The following is a 21,251-nucleotide window of genomic DNA, read 5'->3' on the forward strand; positions in this document are numbered from 1 at the left end:
GGCCCGCCGGGCGCCCGCCTCCGCCCCCCTGTTGCTGAGTTGTGGGTGTTCACTTTCCGCCGGGGCTCCCCCGGCCGCCGCGCCCGCGAGCCGGCGGCGGATGCTCGCGGCGTCCCCGCGGGGAAGGTGTGCGTGCGGCCGCCTCATTGTGTGCACACGCGGGAGCGCCCTCCTCGCGGCGCCCCTGCCGCCCGCGGCGCTCGCGCCCCCGGGGCTGTGGGCTCCGGCCCCCGCCGGGGAGCCCGGGACGGTCGGGGGGCGGCCGCGGGCGAGGACCGGCTGCCGAGCGGGGCGCCCACCTCGCGCGGGCAAACTTGGAAGAACTGCGGCCGCAGTTTGCCCAGCGCCACAGTCTGAGTGGCGCCTGCTCCGCTCCCGCCCTCGCGCCGGCGGGGGCGCTGGGGGACGCGGAGGGCGCCCCTCGCCTCGCACCCCGCGCCCCCCGGAGAGGCAGAGCGCGCGGCGCCCGGGCCGGGGCGGGCGGGGCCGGGGACCCCCACCGCGCGCGCGGCCTCCAGACGCGGGCGGTTCGGGGCCGGTCGGGGAGTTCGCGGGCTGCCCGGGTGCGTTTCGGGGCGGGCTTTCGCGTTACGGTTCCTCTGCGCTTCCCCGACCGCGGTTGGTCACTCGGGCTCGGAGGACACCCCCAGACGCCCGGCGCGGCGCCCCGTGCAGAGCGCGGCCTCGCCCGCGCGCGCTCGGCAGCGGAGCCAAGTTGAACGGGGGGCGCAGCGGCGTCTGGCTCCGGGGGTGCGCGGAGCCGCTGTCCCCCGCGGACCGGGCCGCTCGGCGTCCTCCGCCGAGAGCCAGAGGGGGTCCCCACCCCCTTCCGCGGCGCCTGCGTTAGCGGCGCTGGGTCTCCCACAACTTGCGCAGCAGCCCGGGCGCGTGTTTTCCGGCTCTTTGCTCCAACCGAAGCCGAGCTGCTCCGGGGCTCTGTGAATGAAACGTGTCGGGGAGAGATAATCCTGGGGCGGCGGGAGACGGAACTGGAGGCTGGGAGAGCCCCGGAGATGCTGCGAGGGCGCGGGCTGCTCAAACCCGGCGGCCGGAGTCTTTAGTGACCTCAGCTCTCGTGCAAACGCTGCATTTCCACCAGCTTCTCTGCGTTTTGCTCAAGAACTGGCCGGTGGCTGAAAAGCAGTTTGCAGATAGGTTCAAACATCACAGTTTGGATAGAGAATGGAATTGCTATTTTATTTAGGGGGCATCTGCAAACTCTACAAGGGAGGGATTTTTTTTTTTTTCCAAACTTGCAGGGCAATGAGCATGTTTGCTCATATAAATTTGGGCACCGAAAAAAAATTAGCCCATACATCCCACTCACGGCGCGGAGCATTCTGCTGTATACAGGGAGCCTTTTTCAATTCAGAGCCAGACTCAGGCTGCCTCTGGTGAGTCGGAGGCGGAACCTGTGGTGAATTTATAAGACCACTTTTCTGTCCCTGTCACTGCGTCTCCCTTTTGCAGAACTCCTTAATTTGTTCATCAATGAATAGAGAGCGATGGGCCCCACAGCTCCTTAAGTTTCTTAACTCTGCATTCCCCTTGTCCCTTGTTATTTCATCCTTTTTAATTAATTGATAAGGATCAACTTTGCTTTTTTTTTTTGCTTTCCCCAAATCTCAGGAAATTCAACTGCTTAAAGGTTCTTAGTATGGAGTCCTGCTAGGAACTTTTTTTCCCTCTAATCTTCACTTTTTCAAACAGTATCTTTCAGACAGATAATTTTTCTAGCACGATTTCAGATAAAATATCTCAAAGAAAAACAAACTGAAGTGTTTGTAAATTGTTTTACTGTCCTTTAGTGGATAATGGGGCTTCCAGAGACTACGGTTCATCCTTAGCATGATGTAAATCTTCTTAATATCGAAGTGCAGATTTTCAGGGTACATAGTTTCTGTAGCCACTGTTTGCTTTCCCGAGAAAGGTTGCAGTGGGTAAATAGTTCTTCGGTATTTAATTTAAGGGGTTCCTCTTGGTCCACCACCTGACGGGTAAGGCTCTTGCTAATGAGCTGTAGATTTCTAAAATGTGTTCACTTTTGTGAAACTCCCTAGGACAACAGACACTGATGCGTTTTCGTTCACCCTGGTGTCCTCGGTTGCTGGTGGAAATAAATAATCAAGATGCAGGTCACTGTAGGGTCAGAGGCATGTTTGATAGGAAAATAAAAGAAACAACTGTGTATTAAGGGTTTGCGTTTTTTTCCCCCAAAGTAAACTTTATTCAGTACTACCTGCTGTCTCTGGAATAATCACTTAGGAAATATGCCCTGTTATTGAACGAACACTGCTCCTTCCCTAGTTCCTGCTACTATTTACATTTGATTATCTAATATATTCTGAGTTATCCTTTAAACTCCTTTTCATCCTTTGCCTTATTTGGACTTTTAATGGTTTGCTTGAGAAACAGAATGTGCCATTAGCCTACAAGGGAGCCTGGATTTAAAGGAAATGCTGTTCAGATTTCAGATTCCTGAAAGCTGTTGCTAATGGCGAGATAGTTGCAGGTAGCTTGTCTGGGAAGTAATAAGAATAACTGGGAAGTAATAAGGTCCACCATGACATTATTTAAGTTTTACTTAGAACTTGCTGTTGTGATATAGTGTTGCCCATTTCTGCGCTAAGGTGGAAGGGACTTCTTCAACAGAGGAGGCACTGTGATGGGTAATATATAAAGTTATACTCAGAGAGTGCTTCGAAAGGAGGCGGCCTTACAGGGGCAGTTTACACCATTCATCTTCACTCAGCCCTGATTTTAGACAGCTGCAGGCAGATCAGCTAGACTATCTATCCTTGTTTGAAAGACCTCCAAAGGAGTAGACTCTGGAGCCCTCTCAGCCATCCATTCTAATACTTACTTTCTTCCAGTAGCAGAATGTTTCCAGATATGTAGCCAGAAACCTTCCCATGTGCTTATTTTGTATCTGCTGGGACATACTGAGCCCTGGATCCGCAGGTCCTGCTAGAATTGGTTTCCTGATCATAGGTCAGTGGAGAAAAAACATTCTAGCCCTTTCTGGATTGTCTCTTTCCCCAACCTGCCTCAGTGGATGTCTTTAAACTTCTAAAGGTACCCCCCTGCCCCCCACTGAAAAGAGCACCTGCTTAAATAAAAGTCTGAGCAGTTCAGAGGATGTTATTTTAGGCTCCCTGTGCCCCCTCCCCTAGGCTTTGAGCCTTCATTATAATACTGGGTAAATAATGGTGACTGGTCTCAGTTCACTTTTTTCATTTACCTGTTGCAACCTTATTGAACAGTCTCTTACAGGAACTACTGGGTCCCCACACTTACTTGAAAACATCACCTGCTTTTGAAACAATAAACATTGCCTTATTGACTCCTAACAATTTGGGAGATGCTGTCATTATCACCATTTTATACATGAAAAGACTGAGCTACAGAGACACTTCAATGATTAACTTGCCCAAGGATGACTCAGCTTGAAAGTGATAAGGCTAGAATTGGAACTTAATCCTGCAGACTGCCAGACAGCATTTTTTTTGAAGGAATACATGCAAATGGAAAGCTTTCCTTGTCTGGCATGTGTGTAGCCTGGTATTATCACTCATCCTATGTATTTTCTTGGTGCTCATGCTGGATACTATTGTATTTACTTGAAATATTTACAGTTTTTCAATCACTTGAAATTTGGAGTTGATGTTCTCAGAAATTGGCCACTCTCCACCAGCATGTTAGTTTTCTGATCTAGCTCCCCCATTACTTTTTTGCACAGATGTGGTTTCCTAAGAGATAGAAACTTAAGACAGCATTTTTTTCCCATTATGTTGGAATTTTGGGTTAGTCTAACAAAGCTCACTCTAGGAAGTTATCATGGAAGGTTAGAGAGAGGAGTGGTGTTTGTCTCCACAGATTAGGGGAACAATTATAATCAACTTTGTTCTCAAGATTTACTGCGCCCTTTTCTCTGGCTCAGGTAGTTGAGTAGTTGAGAATCAGGCCTCTTTTCCTGTCTCTTTGATACAGTTTATCTCAAAGTGCTAAAAATCTGACCCAAAGTTTAAACAGTTCTAATACTCTGCTGATACATCTTTTCAAATTTCAAAATACATAATGCTTGATTTCATTTGGATTTTACCCAATGATCTTTTCTTGGTTTGGCGGCCTTCTCAGTTAATCGGCCCACCTCTCACCCCGCTTCACCAGAAACCTGCTTACTTAATACATTTGCCATGAACACAAATCTTGTGTCTGTTTGTGTGTAGACATCCCATTAACATAAATGGAAAAACAGTGTTTGGTAATCTTTACTCTTTGATAGACATTAACTATTCTATTTTGGGATAAATTACTTAATTGCCTGCTTCAGATTTCTGATTTCTTTGCCCTCTGTTTAGTTAGTGATTGGCTTTAAAATCTTTTCCAAGAAGAGTGTGAGGTAGAAGTCAGTTAACTGAACTTCCAAAATTTTTATGTAATGATTTGTCAAGTTACTAGATGTCTAAAAGAATCACATTAATTCTAGGTAGCAAAGCAATCTAAAATCCGGGCTGTAAGGAGAGCCACTTGTTAAATTCTTGATTTGGGAATTAATTTTAGAATGATCCTTGCAAACAGTTATCTTAGCTGATTTAATTAGAGGATATTTATGTCATCATTGAGAACAGGGGTTCATTTGAGTTGATTGATAGTTTATTTTTTTAAAACATAAACACATCTTTTAAATGCAACTCATCATAACTTGAGAGTAGAAATGTAGGCCACCATCAAAAGTGATTTAAAATATGTAACACTACTTTATTTAAAAATTATACTATACATATTACATCATGATTTATATAAGAGGATGACTAGTATTCTATTATAATTATGGCTGAGTTTTATGAACACTGACAAAATATGGAATTATTTGGTTCTTTAAATCAAAGTAACCTACCATTCACTTACTGGATTTGTGTAGAAATAAGAATTTAGGATAACAATTGTAGTGAAGGAATTGTTGATAAAATACATTTAATAGTTTAATCTTAACTTATATTCAAGGATACCCCCTACCCCCAAATTTAAGGGTGTCTTTTTCCTCTAATTCACATCTCACAAAAAACATGTAGCCAAGTCAGAAAGGTGAAAGATTTGTCTTGCCAGTAGAAACAGACCAAATATTCTTCTACACTTGATACTTACATCAGTTTACACACTGAACTCTGTTCTGTTACAGTCTTCAGTTGCCATACAATTCAAATTTAGATAGTTGCATAGATTTGCCCAGTATTCTTCTTTTTTTAATGGTTTACATACTAATATTTGAACATGTAATTGCATCCCTGGGATGACATATTTATAAACAAAAGCTTTCATAGCATTACATTTTGGGTAAAGATCTAAACGTTCTAATAATCCTGGATGGAAATATTTATGAGTTTGTAATAATCCTGGTTGAAAAAAATGTTTTTAAACAAACTTACCAGCAGTAGTAACAAAGAAAAGTAGAAATTTGATTCCACATATACACATTATCCAGGTAACTGATTATTTTTGTAACTTGTTCACTCTTTTTTCTTTCATTCATCCAATAAATCTTTTTCGTTTACTTACTATGTATAAGTTACTGAACCAGGGTGCTCAGTGTAGGGAACTTCTATCACAGCAGGAAAGCAGAAATTAAGGGTACTGTTGGCAAGGAATTCATTATGGCTGAATTGATGCATGGCACCAGGGACCACGGGCACTGTGAGAGCACATAATAGAAGCATTTGATCTAATCACAGGGCCATGGAAATGCTTCTTTAGGAGAAAGCAATGGACTTGGAAGCATGGGAACAAGGTAAGGAAAGGGGTCAGTGAGCGTTACACAGTGCCTAGCTGGTGAAGAGGCATGAAGACTTGAGAGTGTCAGTGGGACTCTGCAGGGTGGCAGAGAGGTCTGGAGAGGAAGCGCCTGAGGCCTGGGTGAGCACCTGAGGCATGGGATCCAAGATGGCCCCCGCATTTTGGCCTCCTGACTACTTACTCACTGGGGCCACTACCTTCACCCTTTTATGCTTCCACTTGTTGTAAACATAGCCCTAAGGAGCTGGTTTTTAGTTCTTATGTTACAAGACAGGGAGAGGGGCACCCCAGGACCCCCAAACCTGTCTGCTCTAAATAAGTTCTGCCATCCGCTGCATAAGAACTTTAATGGAAAGGCACTTTAATACAATTAGTGTGCAGTACAGAAAAGACAAAGAATAGAGTTTCCAAATCAAGTGCCCGAAGTTACTCATCCTCTCATGCAAAAATGTCCAGGCAAGCAGGGTTAGCACAAAGCAAGGCCTGAAAGCCTGACTGAAGTCTGAAACACCTTCCCGTGGGGACCCAGAGAAAAGGGTCAGAAACAGCCAAACAAGTCTGGGAGGAAAAGAGCAAAATCCAAATCAAGATAAAAGCTGCCATTGTTAACTTCCCCGTGGGCCTCTCACCCATGTCTGTTCTGACCAGTCCAGGACCAAGAGGCAAGTACAGTTTCTTCACATATCTCTCTGCTCCACGTGCCTCCTCCAGGTCTCCTTCTTGCTCTCCTTCCTGCTTCCTTCCCTCTCCAGTCTCCTCTGCAGCCTCTTCTCCTTCCTGCTCAGCTCCACCCTCCCCTGGGTGGGGTAGGGAACCTGGAATCTCCCCTTTCCCGGGGGGACCACCCTTTTACAGTTAGACCCATTTGGTTTGGTGTATGTACCCTGCCATCCTGCATCCAGCATCCGCTGGCCACTTGTAGACTGCTTTGGGGTTTTAGAAAAGGCTCCAAGCTGCATGTGAGATCCATGCACACCTTTGCCTAGATCCATAAACCTGTGTCCAAGTCCCCCGTCCTCTGGAGTTCCTTTTAACCTCTTCCCCTCCCAGATAAGGCCCCTGTGCTCTCTCTGAATGGTCTCCTGCTGTGTGCGACACCCACCTCATTTAACAACCTGCTAAAGTGACACCCAAGAAAGGTTTTTGTGTCCTGCTGCCACCTCGTGGTCTTGTCTTCTTTCTTGTTCGCCCTTGAACTGAAATCCCTTGACCTCACTACAGGTAAAATTGATATCACTGAAAGACCATTAATCAGAAGTTATTTATTGAACATCTACTATATCATTGACAATAAAAAAAAGGACTGGGTGTGTATGTATGGAAGAGATAGAGTCAGAGATAGAGAATTAGAAGCAAAGTGTATTCCAGAAATGTTCATTTCCGAGTTTACAAGGCCACATAAATGCTTTGACATTGTTTATGTGTGCTATTGAGGCGAGACAAAAGTCAATATCTTACAACCAACAGAAAGTGATAACAAGGGTCAGTGTGACAGGGATTTTCCAAATAGGGTAGGATGAGTTGTTAACTCTCAGAAAGTATAGAATCATCAAAATACAGGTAATCAGCTGTGACTGCTATGAGACTTCAGTAGTTCTTTTTGCTGTGAAAGTATAAAAAAAGTCTTAAACTTTTTACCACAATGAGGAATTAAATAGATTGTATTTTTTGCTCCCTAAGATTTAAACAGTGGTGGTGTGTGGATGGCTATGTGCCAGATATCATCAATGATACGGATAGCAATCTCAGGATGAAGTGCCTTCTTTGACCTTGCTGAAAGGAGGCGGTAAAATTTAATTAAGATTATATTTTAGTTCTTCAGAGAAACAGAATTAATTTGTAGAACATTGGTAGATAGAGATAGGAGCTTTATTATAGGTGTTGTCCCCTGAGGCTATTGTCCATGATCTGGTGTCTACAGGTTGGTAACCCAGGAAAGTCTCTTAGTGAGACAGGGTTGGTGTTGATAGAAGTCTTGGAGTTTTGGAGTCTAAGGTCCAGGAACCAGAAACTCTGAAGTCCCAGGGCAGGTAATGATGGAGCTCAGGAAGAGTGAGAAGGAAATTGCCTGTACTTCACCTTTACTTTCCATTTGTGCCACCCACAGATTAGATGCTTCCTGTCAACATAGGTGACTCAGTCTACTGCATCAAATACTAATCTCTTCCAGAAGCAGCCTCATAGGCACAACCAGAAATAGTATCTTACCAAGTCATTCCTCAGTCCAGTCAGTCAAGTTGACACATCAAATTAACTATCACAGGAACTTTGGCAAAGGGCCGCAAAAAAAGAAGGTGTTCAGGGTAGGGACAGAGGCATGAGCAAAATGGTGTGCGTGGAGGGTAATGCAGGCAGTGGTCTCTCAAGAACTTGTGAGGAATAATATCGAACAGGTAGGGTGGGGTTGGCTTTTGGATGAGCCTTCAGAACCCCAGGCTTGTGATGGCAGGAAGTAAGTCATCATCTGAGTTATTGGCAGAGAAGGGACATGATGAAAGTGTTGTCTTAGATTGGTCAAGCACTTAGCAGGATGGAATAGAGAGAAGACCATTCAAAGCCCAGGGAGCGGAGGAGGTCAGCCGGGGCCTGTTTGCAATCCTGAAGTACGAGACGCCCGGGGCCCAGATGAGGATGAGAGGAGCAGGGGTGAATGAGGTAATCAGAGAAAGAAGAAGCAACAGTAACAAAGAAAAATAACTTCAAAAACTTTACTCCGCTTCTTAGAAGTGCCAATAAAAGAGTTTAAACAACACAAGATGTTGAAACACTTGTCTGAAATAATCTGTCACATAAGATACTTTTGGCAGCAGGTCACAGAAAACCCTGACTCAACTGGCTTACACAATGAGAGAAAGTTATTATTTCATATAAAAAGAAGTTCCAAGATAGAGCAGTTGGAGGAGTGAGGAAAGAGGAAGTTAACATTCTCAGGGTGCTAAGTTCTGTCCATCTTTCCGGTCTGTGAGCCTTCTTCTACCAGGTCAGCTCTCTTAGGACACAAGATGGCTGCTCTCAAGAGTCAAAGCCTCATTATAATGCCCACAGGCGCACAAAAGCGACTCTTCCCGTGTGTGTCTCTTCATTGATGAGGCAGACCGCCTTCAAGAGGCTCCCAGCAGATTTACTCACCCTTCTTATTCCAGAGTTTCTTCTTATGCCCACATTTGGAAAAGACAGGAAAAGGGACACAGATGCTTGACCTGTGTCTGCAGAGGGGCCTGGGCTGATGCCCACCTTCCTCCAGCGTGTGGCCACTGTCTGGCCCGGTTCATCTTCTCTGTCTTAGTAAGAGTCTGAGGAATTGAGAAGTGATGGTGAAATTGAGAGGAACTGCTCAGACTTGGAATTAATGAGCCATTTGGCATTTTTGCTTTAGCCCACCCTTTTACAACTCTGGTGAGAGGTGACCATCAACTCTCAGCGGGGTGGGGTGGGAGGAGACCTGATTTGTAGCATTGGCCAGTTTTCTTGGTATAAATGTCCCCACTTGGTGTAAATGATTCATTTCAAGCTACTAACAGTTTTAACAGCCAGCTCACACAATTCCTGAAAAGTTAACCATCAACTCTGAGTTGGAAAGAGCTGTGACTACCCTGGAACCGTGTTAAGTTATAGAAAAACAAAGCAAAAAAAAAAAAAAAACAAAACAAAACAACACAACTAACCAAAGCGAAAATGACACCAAAATCTGAGCTGCATCTTCAGAAACCGGGCTGGGCAGGGCACTAGCCTCCTTTATGCCTTCTCTCCCACCTTTACTTCCTTTCTTTTTTTAAATTTCCCTGAGTAATTTTGATGTAGAACTGGGAAAGTGAACCAGTGAGGAAGAGCATTCCTTCATTACTGCATCATGCTTCTGAATCACCAGTGGCAAGGCTAGGCTCTGTACTCAGTCCTCAGAGGTTTAGACTCAGCAGTTTTGGGGGGACTCTGGGGGGAACCCATCCTTTGCATTTGTAACATGCCCCCAGGTGATGACGAAGCTGTGGGTCCGGGTGCCAAATTTCACATCTCTGGAGATAACACTCTGGTTGCATCCAGTGTGGCTTTAAATACATTTGTGTCAGGGAAGTAATATTTGGATAATAGTTTTATGTTACTTTTCACTTTGGTGTTGGGTAAGACTCTCCACCCAGAAATTGCTGCAGCAACAAATCACAACCTTCTTGCAACTCCTCAACTTCTTGCAACTCCTCAACCTTCTTGCAAATGTTTGCATTGGCCACTAGGGGGCCGATGGGAAAGCAAGAGAATGGCTCGGTTCTTCCTTAACTCCATGTCTGGAACAAAATGGGCCTAACCCAGCTGCCAGGGTGCATGTGCATCAGTAGGAGAAAACCTCACTATTGCTTGAAAGTGGAGCTGGAAAGTTGCATTTTAAGATTATTTCAGTGTAGGATCACCGTTACTCATTGCTAACATGGCAGGATCTCTATTTGTCCATAGGACAGGTTTGTGTGTGTGTTCTTTTAGATTTCTGGCAATTCCGTTCTCCCCAGTCACTCTTGGACTGTTTTTTCCTACACTTGCCTCACAAGGCATTATTTCCTGACCTCTGGATGCTTGTGAAAGTAGACTGCATTTAGAGCTGGTCACTCTTCATTTTCTACACTTTTAATTAAAGATGTAGCATAATACAGTCTGGGCAGGCACACCTCTGTCCTCTATGCTTTATCAGCTAGTGTGTTAGCACCTGTTACGGTTCTTGGATTTTTCTAGAAATTCGTTTTCTCTCTTTGTCCCCTAGACAGCTGAGATTACTGGGAGCCACTGCTACTCCACTCAATTTCAGGGAATTCGAGATGTTTCCTCTTAGGGTTGCGGTGCTGTTGAGGCAACTATTTTCTTTGCGAAGAAAGCACTTTGAGGTGTCCTAAAAAATGAATAACTTTCAATTATTACTTTCTTAATGGGTCAGAATAGCTCCAAATCAGTAGCGCTTTTGAAATGAATTTGAAAAAAGCCGCTATGCTTTTAGATACGCTATATATTTTAACATAATAGACCTTAACTTTTTCTTGAAAAAGTAAGACAGTATTGTTATCTTTAGCTATTTCCTTATTCTTTTTTTTTTTTTCTAAATCCCAATGATTGGGAGTTTTTAACTTAAAAGTTGGTGAAATATAAAACCACTGATAGCTCTTTTACAGTGAAAGGGTTTTGAAGCGTTTAAATGATCTCTGAAATAATGGGGGCTCTTTGAAAAATGAGAATATGTAATTCTCAAATATTAACAATCTGGAAGTATGGATTGCTGAACAATCCTACTTGATCTATTACAGCTTCTCCTCCAGTTCTACATTGAAGTTAGGGGAGATAGTTAGCTGTTACTTTTACATTATCAAGTGCTAATGTGTGAAAGACTTTTATTGTGCTTTTACTACTCATTTGATTATGTGGTATCTTATTCAATATTCTTTCACAGACTTGGGGATATTCAGATACCAGAAGGTCAAGTGCTATGTTAAATGCTGTGGCCAATCTTTTTATATGATGGCAATAAAGAATATATTCATTTCACTATATTACCACATGGCTCTCATAAAAGGTCAGTTTCAATGGAATATAAAATAGGTCACAAATGGCAAATCTTATGTCATCAACAACAAAATTATTATGGCTAATCTCTTTTCAGTTACCCCCTTCCCTTCATTTTACAAGAAATAACGTGAAAACTTCTTAAAATCGGAGGTCTTCATGATGTGTTTTGTATAATAGACATAAAAATTCTATAAGCCTGTGTTTTCTATATTAGTCAAGAAGATAAGTGTGCAGTAATTACACTTAGATTTCAGTTAAAAAATACATTAGGTGCATCAGATATTCACAGTAAAAAGCATGAAATCATACTTTTTCATTTTGTTACTTAAATTTAATGATTAACTTGGAATGATTTCTCAGCCTGAGTTATTGATATAAAGATAAATAATTTAATATTGTAAGAAGTTGCATTGCATAAACATAAGTAGATTGCTGTGATTTAAGAGTGGCAATTTATTCGTATCCAGAGCCTGCTTGGTAAATTATAAAAAGGTTTTCAGGTTGACAAAGAGCTGACTACATATAGAAATATGGGTTATAATGATCTTAATTCTATATGGTAACCAAGGCTGCATTTTATAACTGGAGTAACAATTTCCAAGAACTGAAAACCTATAACACATTTAAAAAATGAATTTTAACCTTTGTAACCATTAGTTTGTAAACTACAACTCTTGACAAAACCATCGTTATTCCTCTGAAATATTTATTTTCAAAAGTATGACCTTGTATTTGAGAAAAAAAAAAAACTTTCAAAACGCTCTCTGTTTTGAAATGCTTTGGAACAGTATTATTTGGAAAAAATGAGCTTCTCTTACAATTACTATAATCAGGCAAACTAGAAAGATGGAATACAAATAAGCCCGAGCAGGCTTTTTCCCAGCTCCACATTTCCCAAAGCTGTCTTCATTCAGGGTGACAATTTGGATTTTAACCTAATTAAGCATTAGAGAGAACCAGTGTCCTAGGAGATAAGCCTGAAGGTTCCTGGGTGTCTCGTGCTGCTCTCTGCCTCCCAGCACTGCCAGGCCCAGCTGCCTGGGATTCTGGAAGGTGTCCTAGATGCCCAGAAGGAGGCTCTGCTGTGCAGCGCCAGCCCCAAGGTGGACCACCTTAAGCCACATTTCAGCCTGGTTACTGTGGAATTGATTTTCACGGCTCATGACAGAAGCTGTTTTCAGCCCTTGAAAAGGAAGTGGCCGGGGCTGATACTCCTAACACAAACAGCAAATTGCTCCCTGGCTTTCAGAGCATTCGAGGTCTGTTACCTTAAGGTTCTAATGGCCTTTTAACAGTATTTCCAGCTGAGCAGCAGATGTCAAGGATCCTGAACATTGAAAGCACTGTTCTTTTCTTCCCCTCCCTGAAAGAATCATTTTTTACAGACATTGTACCAACACCACATCCTAGGACCTATTCAGACACATGAGAGATTTGGAAAACGGAACTGAATTTCTGATAAATAGAAAGCATTGTCGGTGAGTCTGACACCTCATTGGACTGGGGTTCCACATTCCCTCCCACCCGGAAGGAAGGTCATGTCACCATCGGAGGGGTCATCTCGGGTAATATCTCATCAGGGCCAAAAGGATTAACGGGACCCCATGAAACCTCGAAAGGCCCCATCTTTTAAGTCAGTTCCTTTTAATCTTCCAAATGTTTCTGTCAACAATACATTTGCCTTTTCAAGTGTGTCAGCTTTCCTCTGGATGCCCTTTCTGGTATTTGAGTGTTGGTTTGTCCTTCTGCTGGACAGAGTGTGAAATGATTCCCAAGTAGGCAGCTACATGCTCCCTGCGCTGTGAACTTGAAGGCCTTGACACTGCTGTCTGGTCTGAGGTTGGCATTTCAGCCGTGTGGACTTTGGGGAAAAAAGTTCCACACGACTGAAGCATACTTGTCGCTTTTTTTCCCACTTGGAAAAAAAAAAAAATAAGAGACATAGTATGTCTTTTGATTTCACCTAGGTCCAAGCAAAGCTTCATGTTTCCACTTTCCATTGGTAACTAGCTGAGGTAAAAGGAAAATAGCTCTGCAGATGAGTCATGTTCTCACTCCAGGAACTCCCCTGTTTTACAAGTATTTGGAAGGACCTTTAAGGAAGTGTGTGTGCGCTGGCGCCATTTTTTCTCTCAAAGATGAAAATATACACACTGATGTGCAAAGGCGTATCGTTTCCTCTCCCTCCTTCTTCTTCTCTCCTTGACTCACGGAACCCTGGTTGTGGCTTATGAAGAAAAGACGTTGAGTGTGATCTAGTTTAAAACTCAGTGTGGTCAGTTTAGCTTCTTTAAGTAACGGTAAAGCTTGTAGAGAGACTTCTCTGCTGTGGTGGTTGAGCAACAGCTGCCTCTGACTCAGCTCTGCTACTTTAGCTTTTATTTTTTGATGAGTAAAGATTGGCTTATGACAGAGTATATGATGGGGGGGGGGTTACAGGTGCACCCTTCTTCAGATGTAAGTGAACATACTGTTAGGGGGAAAGGATGTCTTGAGCAAACTCCATATGGACTTTGTGGACTCCACCCCCACTCCATCAAGACACGGGGAACTACAAATCCCATGATCCCCAAAGGAGGGTGCGAGTACCTAGGGGTGGAGTTAAGCAGCCATTTTCTTGGGCTCGGGTTTATAACCAGCCATGTGAGTGGGTCTCGCTCTCTCTTGGCTCGTGCTCTTAGCCTGGCAGCGTTTGGTCTCGGTGGGTCATTTGGGATTCCGGGTCAGCAGAATGGGTAGGACGCATTTAAGAATTTATCTCCCTCTTTTTTTCCCTGAGTTATTCATTTCCTCATTTCCCCTTCCCTTGTAAATAAACCTTTTGTTAACCTTTTGTGTATGCCTGCAGTTTAAGTCCCCTTTAAGCGCGTGGGTGAGGACCCACAGTCAGGCAACCCATTTTATGTCGGGGTTGCCCTGTAACAATACCACACCACAACCAAAGCGCCCATCATCCTCCACCACAGCTTTTGATTCTCTGGGTACCTCATTTTTTCCATCAGCAAACAGGGAATTCCTGGCCTCTCATATCGGTGATGGCAGTAAGGGTGTTAGTGTGGATAAAGCTCTCAGAATAGTGCCTGGCATATAACAGAGGCTGTCTACCTGTGGCTCAAGTCACAAAAGGTAAATATGTTTCTAGGTGGTGTAGGGGGTGACAAGAGAGTGACTTCCCCTGGATAGCCGATGTCTTTGTGTACTTGCGGTCTGATCTGGTTTAGCTTTAGGAGGACCTGATGGCCCCTTTTCTTGGAGTTCTTGCCATCACATTGGCCTTGCTGGCCTTGTAGGCCCCTGCCTCATTGGCCTGCCCCATCTCTGGCCCTGCCCCCTTGGGGTTTTGGGGCCATGCAGCCTTCTAGTTTATAGTTAGGCTACTTGCTGTGTCTCCCTAGGGATACTCTATGGACTACCAGGCTGAGTCTGTGCCCCTAGGTCAGATGTGATCCCCCGTTTCTCAGTACTCCATGGAACATAGCAGGTAATCTCTTCATATAGTTTGGTTAGCAGAATGTGGGCCAAAAAAACACCTCTTTTTTGGGGGATTTGGTGTATTGATTTAAAGCCCAGAGAGGAGAAACTGGGAGACATGGGGGAACCCTAAACTTCCCTCCACCTTTCTTCTTACCACAGACCTCTGGGGTCTTGCTACTTTTACTCTCCTGGTCTGGACCTCATACCCTTCAGCCAGGTTTGGAGAATTTTTGTCTCCCAAAGGCATTGCATGAAATGGACTCTCAAGGTTTTGGGGGGCGTAAGGTATTTAGAAGACACTGAAGTAAGGGGTAAGCAAAATTGAATCTGTTAAGTTTTGCCAAATATTAGTCCCATTACATAAGCAATATGGAAACTTCTGAAGAATCTCTCAAACATTAAGAGAATAATACAGATTCTTTGTTTACACGGGAATTTTTGGACATGCTGGCAGATGGTATCATGTAGAAGTAAATGAGTTAATTCCTTATTTTGTGCTTCCTCATTGCTTATGTCAACATTAGCTTTTTTTTTTATTGAAGATTTATTTATTCATGCATATAAGAACCGGGGTACAGGCCAAATGTGCGGGAGGGTGGGAGGATTCACCAGAGACAGAGCAGGGAACGGAACAGGCAGGCTGACTGAAATACACTGCTGAGGGGAGCAGTGGGCGAGACAGGAGAGGTCTGCTGTGCCACGTGGGCATCTCCTTGGCCAGCTGGGATCGAACCGGCACTGCAGAGGCTGCAGACGGCTTCACAGTGCTTTGCTCAACTGCCTGCGCCACTAGGGAGGCCCAATGTCAACATTTTCTTACCTCCTTAACCCCCAGTTTCCTTCTCTATATTAAAGGGCATAGAATAGCTGACTCAATAGTTTTTGGTGAGGATTAAATGAACAGCCAGAGAGAAGTGTTGCAATAGAGGTCAGTTCTTTCTCCACTTCCCTCCTGACACATGTACATGATAAGGAATCTTCCTATTTGTTATTCAGAAGAGGAGAGAAAGCCCAGCAGTGCAGCCCTTACTCTAGGATGCAGTCATTTTTAATTTCCTTTTATGATAAGCTTCTAAGAGAGAAGCTCTACTAGAACATTAAAAGATGATCTTAAAATGCTGCTAAATGTCAGATAGCAAATCCCTTACAAACATTTACTTTTTCTTTTTTTCGGTCTTCTATTTTTACCTGAAACTTCTCTTTTGTGCTGTCTTCTGAAGCAAGTGGGGCCAGCTAATTGATATATCTGATGTCTTGATTTGATTATTTGAATTTGTTCACTGTAGCAGTTCTCATGCTTGAGTGTGAATCAGAGTCCCCCAGAAGAATTATTCAAGTGTGGACTGATGACCTCCCACTCTGATTTAGTAGCTCCGGGTAGGGCCAGGGCTCAGATGATGCTGATGCTCGTCCTTTCTGGAAAACTCCTTGAGAATCATTGGCACATTCAGTTCTCCAATGACTTGAGGATACATTTCAACCATGTTGGTTTGATGTTCAAGAACTGAAACTATTGTCTAACTTCCTTCCAGGCATCCATCTTCTAGACATTTCTGTCTGATAAATCTTTTCTTACTCAACTTTTTGTTTTCTTTCTGTGTCTCATTTCATACACTAGTACTCATGACATGCTTGGTCTGTCCTTCCTGCTTTCTCCAAGTAAAGACCAACTGAACTCAAATTACCCTTCATGAATTTGTGTTAGGCCACTTGCCCTCCTTTCTCCTTTTGCCAAGCTTGTGTAGTGTTTGTCTCTTCATTTTTGCAGTCATCAAATTCTGCCTTCTAGCTCTTACTCTTGTCTTGTGTTATTTAAAATGGGCCACTTGATTTTTGGTTCCCAGATTTACCTTTGTGATGGCTGAGGGCACTTTAAAATACATGTGTATTCTCTAGAGATGAATGTTTGCACACAGTAGGTGCTCAGTAAATACATGACTACTCCTTGAATGGGAGTATCAAGACACTTTTATAAAGCTAAGCTCTCCCAACATCTTTAGGTAAGATCAAAATTAAATGTGATCAAACAAAGAGAACCTTATATTTTCTCTGAAAAATTGGAACTGGTAAGTTATATTAGTTTAAGCCAGTGGAGATCAATTTGTGAAAGACCACAAGAGCTCATTGTGGGGAACATACATTTTGTAGCTTTCACTTTATTTTAAATCATAACTTTTCTTCCAATGAAGTACCTGCTATATATAGGTATGTGTCGATCAAAATGTTATTTTCAAAATGTGGCATATTTTAGCTAACACTGACAGCAATTTTCAAATACCTGAAAAAGATTAGAGAAGTTCAATGTAAAGAGTACTTGAAATTGCAGTGACATTTCCTGGGAGATACAGAATTGATAGAGAGAAAAGTTAGTTTAAAAAGTCAGACCAGGGCTTACCCGGTGGCGCAGTGGTTGAGCGCCGGGTTGTGAGGGTGCCCGCAGCCTCTGCAGCACCGGTTCGATCCCCGTCTGCTGAACGAGGGTCCCACATGGTGTCAGACCTCTCCTGTTGCCCACTGCTCCCCTCAGCAGTGTACTTTGTCAGTCTGCTTGCTCTGGCTCTGGTGAATTCTCTCACCCTCCCACGCTTCTGACTGTACCCAGTGCTTGTATGTATAAACAAACAAACAAACAAACAAACAAATAAATAAATCTTAAATAAATAAATAAATAAAAAGTTAGACCAAGGGATGAAGCAGTCGCATCACACCAGCTTTGGAATGATCTGTAGATGATGGGGGCTTTGGGTAATAAATTAGGCCGATGAAATGCGCCTAGGAACCATTTTTAATTTTGTGAATTCCAAGTTAAGCTATTACTTACCTAGGCTTTCTTACTCTGTCAGCCCATATCAGCACAAAATCGCATTTCATTACTTGGTTAAAGAACAGTACTCATGTTTCCAACTCTTGAGGTACATAGACTAGTGAAGACAGACACACAAATGATCAGTTTCAAGATGATTTGGGGAATGGCGTGATAAAGGCACTGGACGTCTGGATGAAAGCAGATAAAGCTTGGAGGGCAGGTGATGCTAACTCATTGAAGGGTAGAGGAGAAAAGTGAGAACTCTGAATCAGGGATGACAAAATTCCTTTGTTTCTCCATTAGAATAATTAATTCCTTATATAGAATTCATCATTTTTATGTGAATGGAGGAACCCTGATTCCATCGTAAATAAGGAAGACCGAATTCATCTGTGAAACAGAAAATCACATGCTATGAATCCCTACTCTAGTTTTGCAGAGATGCATCTATTGATCTTTGTTCGAACAAACAGAATATGTAACTGTGCTTAGGAAATTGTACATATAACTACGCAAGGATGATATTTATCCCCCGATTATTTTTGCTTCCATATTTTAATTAAACATTGAGAAAAATATTAGGGAAAGGACCATATTTATTCACATGATAATCACTGCTAAAGATGTAGCTTTAAAGAATAATATTCAGCTACTGCATAAACATATCTCACATATGATGGACTGTGCTACTTTAAGAATTCATAGATATCCCAGGTACCTTTTTCAAGTGGATTTGATGTGTGTAAATAGATATAGAAATATTTTGATAATTAAAGATGACACCAAAGGTCAGGCAATTTTTTGGCTGTTGGTGGCTAAAAAGGACAATTCATGCTGTGAGTCCATTTGAATACTTTTGTTAGAGGGAGCAATAAATCATTCCATTTGGAGAGAAGGTGAAAAGGTGAACCCCACGTGTCTTTTTCTGTGTCCTCTCTCATCCGACTGAGTTTATTTTGTAGTCAGTTTCTGTGTTTTCTAGCACATTCGAAACTGAAGATGTCAACTCTTATGTTGTTGAGCGATTTGCATAGGAAGATGTTTAAGCGAGTTCCGAGTTTATAAAAAAATAGAGAGAGGGTGCCCAGATGACAACGAGTAGAAAAATTCCTCCTTTAAATAAAAGCCTCCATTTGAATGTGTAAAGCAAAACTTTCTCTCTTTAAAAGTAACAGCTGCAAAAAGAAAAAAAAAAAAGCAGGGAGGCAGAACACGCTAAGTTGTAAAATATGTTTTGGTAGCTCAACAGAGATTTCGCTGTTTCTGAGAAAAAATCAAAATCTAATTTTAAAATGAAGGTATTTAAAAGCACAGTATAAAAGAGCCTTCTTTAAGGAGTTGGTAGGGAGCCAGGATGTGTCCACTCTGCTCTCTAACAGGCACTTCGGCCTGGTCTGGTCTGTGCTTGAGGTGGGAGCTGGGAGGCAGCTGTGTTGGCAAACACCTGTCCTGGCAGAATGCAGTGGTTGATGAAAGAAGAGAACTCCAGAAATAGTTTGAATACAAAAGCAATGACTACCGCAGATTTTGTTTTCCTTAGAGTTGATTCGTACAAATTAGTATTTCTTTTTAAGAGCAAGGCTGTAAGTGTTTGTCTTCTCACCATGGGGAATTCAAGATCTGAGCTTGTGTATTTCTTTCCACATTCTACTTACTGATTCTTTGGGTACACTGAGTTTTTCCTAAGAGAATGGAAGGCGGTGCTACCTTTCTAAGTCCTATGTCTGATCTCTCAGTGAAATACAGAAACCACTCTCAGAAATGTTGAATAGTAAGTTTGGAGACCTTGTTTTTTTCTCAACAGTAGGCCAGCTTCCTAGTCTGGAAAATATCATTCTCTACATAGCATAAGTGTTTAGATGTCGAGGATAGAGGGGTGTGTGTGTGTGTGTGTGTGTGTGTGTGTGTGTGTGTGAATGAATTCACTACTAACCACAATAAAAACAAGCAGTTTTGTTAATGACTAATACTAAGTCCTATTTTCTAAAGTCTTCATTTCAGCTGTGATAAACTTAGGAATTTAGTTTTCTGATCTCTAAAGGAACTTTTTCTGTTTCATTTGGAAAAAATGGACGGTCACTCAGGATGCTGTGATTTGAAGGTGTACAAAAGAGATTATCAACTTTCTTTTCTTTAAAAAAAGGAGTGTATTTAGAAGGAATAATTTCTCCTTTCTCTTATCCCTGGCAATATTTTATTGAAGAGATCTCAAGAGTATACACAGTAAAGGTGTCATGTAATTTATTTCTTACTGAAAACTGATGCTTACATTTCTCTACCATGTAAATTAGTAATCAAGAAAGGAAAATTTATATTTAGAGCCAATCCAGCTAAACACACGATTGTCCCCACTCTAATTACATTTTACCTGTACCTTTGCTTCAGAAAAAAATATCAGCATGATAGAACCATAAATTTATAGTAAGTGGGATGGTCTTATTCATTGATATTTCTTGAAGGATAAAGGAGACTGCTCTGCTTTCTTCTTTTATAACAAAAGCCTCAGCTGATTGACCTTTCCAGACTGAAAGTTGCTCTTTAATGAAATGAAATGGAATCAAGGTAAACCATGGAGACTTTGGTGGGATTCCTAAAAATGGACTTTATGTTACACTACTGAGTATTACATCGTAACATGAAACGGTGATTCAGCTCTATGTTCCACATATTGTTTTAAACTGTAGGATCTCATGCCATCCTTATAACATTGTTTCATCATAGATATCATCATTCACATTGTATAGAAGAGGAAACAGAGAAACTGCAACTTACTGCTCCATGGATACAAGTGGATAAGGGTATGAGCCAGGAAGTGTCCAAGCCCATGACTTAACTTCTGCTGACTTGAACCATATATTTTCTTTTTAATATGAGTGGAATAACTTTCTAGAATTAATTTTTTCCAAATCCCTGGGTTATATAATTTTTTATGCAATTCTTTCTGAAAATTATAAATCTCTAAGTTTTCCTTGTTGGACAAGGTAAGAAGTGGACATCTCTAGAATCTTCCAGTAAGAACAAGTGATGACTTTCACCATATATATTTCATGTGATAGCTGCTTCTGAATCTCCATGTTAGGTTTGACACTCCCCCACACCCCCAACTTTGGCATATTAGTCCCCCTTCCTAGTTTGGAGAAATTCTTATCCTTTTGAGCCTAGTGGGAGACGGAGCTTACTTACTATTACAGGAGCTGAACCTGACAGATACTTGTTTCTCCAGACTCCTTGGCATCCAGGCTGAGTCACATGACTCAGCAGGAACCAAGGAGAAGTTCGCATTCTGGTTTCTTTTCTCAGGAGGTTGTGACACAAAGAAGCTGGGACAGTAGAGAATTTGTTCTGGGGAAAACCCAAGTAAGACTAAAATTTATTATAGACTTGGCCAAATTCTAGGCTTTAGTCGCTTGTTCTGTGTGCTGTGGTGCTGCTGAGGGAGGTTCTGAGTGCCGTGTCGGGTGGCTGCAGTGATGACTGTGGGCTGAGCAGGCACCCGGGAGCTGTTGAGGGCATCTGTGAACAGGGGCATAGAGAAGTATTTGGGAAAGATAATACTTCCATCCATAGAGGGTCAGGATAGAAATTAGGGTTTGGCAGTATTTCTTTGTACTTTCCGTATTGATTTAACTTTGAATGA

The 21,251-nt window shown here is 42.5% G+C and overlaps 1 protein-coding gene across 2 annotated transcripts in view; it reads left to right on the forward strand.

The window, feature by feature from the left end:
• The window catches only part of GPC6 (glypican 6), a gene marked incomplete at its 3' end in the record, with an annotated part of 1,013,029 nt that overhangs the window by 447 nt on the left and 991,331 nt on the right, over positions 1–21,251 (forward strand). The gene's annotated exons all lie outside the window — the stretch shown is intronic.

Source organism: Talpa europaea (assembly GCF_964194135.1).
Source record: "Talpa europaea genome assembly, chromosome: 6".
Lineage (NCBI taxonomy): Eukaryota > Metazoa > Chordata > Mammalia > Eulipotyphla > Talpidae > Talpa > Talpa europaea.